Genomic DNA, 3,419 nt, shown 5'->3' with positions numbered 1-3,419 from the left:
CAGCCGCGCTAGCGGCTAGTAGTGCTGGCAAGAGCCGTCAGATTATTTGACAAAGGCAGTTTATCAGATGTAAATAATTGCACGCTTTGATATGAACAGCCTGACACACTTTCCGTTCGTACTGATCACTTTCTAACAAAGTACGCTTACTCAAATGTGCTGCGCTAGCCCACGAATTTGCTGTCATTTTGACATCACTTTGCAAATAAGTGGTGGGCTTACAAACTCATACATTTCAGTACTGATTTGAGAATGCTCATTGCAACCCCTCAACAGCAACACTGGACAGTAAAATACAACAGAGTTCATTACACCATCATATTTTATGTTACTAATCAAATAACATGTGAGTTTAACACAGTTAAATCATGTGCAACTGATGTACATGTTAAAATGAAGTAAATCCAAAAGATTTTTTCCCGTCTCCGCACACCCTCCTGGCACTCTCTTCAAAATAGGAGAGGTGCAAGTGGAGGAGCTGGAACAAAACAGTGAAAAAGAGGGCAACTTTCAACCATCATGTTTTATATTGATGAGTGAGACTTCAGCATTAAAATCATGCACTTGCACAAATGTGACCAGATAATAAAGGACACCAGAAAATCAGGGTACCACATTATACATGGGTACAGAGAAAAAAAAAATACTTTTAAAGGGTGATTTTGGGGGGAGGGGTGGCATATTACGCCGGACGCACATTACACATGGGATTTTACCGTACTACTCAATATGCCAAACCTTAGAGGGGAGCTGACACCATCTGACTGCCTTGTCTCTTTTTCGCTTGTGTCTGATTGGTCTAAGTACGCCTACAGGCTCTTTAAGCAGATGGTGGTCCAAAAACACAAGAAATAGAAGTCATTAGAAGGGCACCAATATTATACGAAGGAGTATCCGGGCTGTGCTGGAAAGACATAAAATAATAGAATTATTAGAATTCACTTTTGTTCAGGGTGAAGGAGACACTTGCAACCCACACTAAGTGACGTGGCCAAACGCGACGACAAAACGTCTCACCCTCGCACACATAATGATGCGCTGCCATGGAAAAACCGCGACCCCTGTTATTGTTTTCAGGAAATAACATTTTGAGGTCCCACATACTGAACGGTGTTATTGACGTATTTGCACAACCCTGCCCATTGCGTGGTAATGTTCGGTCGTGCTGCTCTGTGTGTGTGCGCGTGTGTGTGTGTGTGGTGGGCCTTGCATAAGTTTTAAAACAGTTAAAGAGTAAAGACTTTGATGCAACAATATCAGCTGTATGAACAAATTCATGTGAGGAAGGTCTTCACACAGACTGAAATCAGTTATTTTGCTGTGTTTGTTCAATTATCATGGGATCTATCCATCTATCCACCCTAATCAATGAGAATTTTCATTTCAGTTCTGACTTTCTCCCACCAACAAACTTTCTGACCAAGATTAATATTTTAATACTTGCTTGTAAAGCGGGGTATACACAAGTACCTACAATACACTTGGGCCTCATTTGAAAAGTGTTCCTCCCTTCCGATTAGAGCTGAACAATAATTCACTATCGATATATATCACGATCGACACCTTATTGATATCAATAGAAAATGCCTTTAATAAAATGTTCGATAGAAAATGAATTAGAAAGCAAAACCTCGACGACGGCATTGTGCTTGATGGACGCAGCGCACAGCCACCTCTAAAAAGAAGCCGCTAAAGCTAAACCAATGAAGAAGCAACAGCACAAATGTATTCATTTAACATTTCCTTGCAACAGGATGACCTTTGCACTTTTTGGAGATTGATTTCAGTGTAGCCTTGATGTTTCATTTTACTGTCAGTGGCTACTGTACATTAACTCTGCAACAACAACAACACAGATCTGAACTTGTTTACAAAATAAAAGGCTTGAGACACTTCTCTGACACTAAATTGTGTAGGGGAACACTTTTGGCGAAATTGGGCCGTGGCTCAGCTCATCTGATCAGGCGATGACACCCAACATGGGAGCATCTGAGGTGAGCCCACAGGGTAGTCACGACTACCACCGTGGGCTCCAGTGTACACATGCAAACGTGAGCTTTTGTGAACTCCAAATTGGGCACAAAGCACTTACAAAGACACGAACGCACATGCGCGCGCCCGCACACACACACACACACACACACACACACACACACACACACACACACACAGCTAACCAACGATACCTTCTAGCCTGTTGAGTTGAAGTGTGCGACAGACGGAAAAAATCAAGAACATGGATGGTAATGGGCCTCAGAGTACTTATTCCACTTGGTTCTGGTAGGTGTTTGAAGTCATGCACTGAGCACACAGGTTCACCTTTGTGTGTAATTAATTGCAACGCGTTGAAGTGAATGACAAACTCAGTCATGTAGCATTTTGGAGGTGGATGAAGATAACCAGGCAGTCTATGGGCCAACTTCCGAGGCGTCGATGAGCATCTGTGCCCAACACACACACACACACACACACACACACACAAAGGCTAGGTCTATTGAGTGAAACGCAACTGTGTTGGGGAACTACAATGCCACACAAGTGGAGAGGATGCTTACATAATGGCGTGGCTTTAGCTCGCATTGCACACAAATAAAACGAGCACCGTTAGAGTGTGAATGTTGCGACGGTGTTGCAACAACGTTGCAACAACTCCCATGTAAATAGAGCGTGTGTGATCCATTCGCTCGACAGAATGTTTCGTTGAATAGTGCGAGTCACGGAGGCGACAAGACCCCCCCCCCAATCATCATCATCAGGAGATGGATATTGGAGGTTCGAGCAACCACAAACAATGAAATTAAATGAAAGAAAAAAACACTCATTTGCCATACCTTCCAGCCCCTAGGAACTGTGAATTATCCTCTTCATGTCTACAATTTCTGGAGAGGATGAAAAGTCAAGGTTTGATCAACCAGCTAGCTAGCTAGCAAGCTAACCAAGCTAGCTAGCTTCTTTCCGATGAAGCACGGCTCTCAAAAACGCATCACGCGTATCGTTATATTCCAGCGCCGCAAGGTTATTCCCCACTTTGCCCATTTGATGCAAGGAGCGCTGTTTTAAATCCGTCAGAAGAAGCGCTTCCTTGGCACACGCATTTGGGAGGAGCGGAGGGGGGGATCACTTTCCTTTCTCCAATGACAGCTGTCGTCGCACGGGTTGGGGTTATGTAGCTACTTGCTGTTAGCCACCCAAGTCTACTGCCAGAAATGTGTCACATTCACCTCCGGAAAAAGCCCCCCAAAAATCCGAGTCAACGCTCCATGTCGGCGTAGGAATCCACAGCGAGGCGCCAGTCGACGGCTCGGAGGGGGGTCGCCGACGGCTCGGTTGGCAACTGGTTCTATTTTCTTCAGCTGCGACAAGCTGCGGGACCCAGCGGCCAGTTACGAGAAGCTCGCAGCCACCCCGCCCCCGGGGGG

The 3,419-nt window shown here is 45.0% G+C and overlaps 1 protein-coding gene across 10 annotated transcripts in view; it reads right to left on the bottom strand.

The window, feature by feature from the left end:
• Nucleotides 1–3,372, bottom strand: part of kmt2cb (lysine (K)-specific methyltransferase 2Cb) — a 63,376-nt gene extending 60,004 nt beyond the window's left edge. For all 10 annotated transcript variants that reach the window (XM_019878952.1, XM_019878957.1, XM_019878954.1 and 7 more), the window contains exon 1: nucleotides 2,832–3,372. The gene's annotated coding sequence lies outside the window, so the exon portion shown is untranslated. The remainder of the gene's footprint in view (nucleotides 1–2,831) is intronic.
• Between the last annotated feature and the right edge of the window lie 47 nt (nucleotides 3,373–3,419).

This window comes from Hippocampus comes, unplaced genomic scaffold (assembly GCF_001891065.2).
Source record: "Hippocampus comes isolate QL1 unplaced genomic scaffold, H_comes_QL1_v1.1 scaffold85, whole genome shotgun sequence".
NCBI classification, from domain to species: domain Eukaryota; kingdom Metazoa; phylum Chordata; class Actinopteri; order Syngnathiformes; family Syngnathidae; genus Hippocampus; species Hippocampus comes.
Note: the sequence above shows the minus strand (reverse complement) of the source record. Positions and strands in the feature narration are given on the sequence as shown.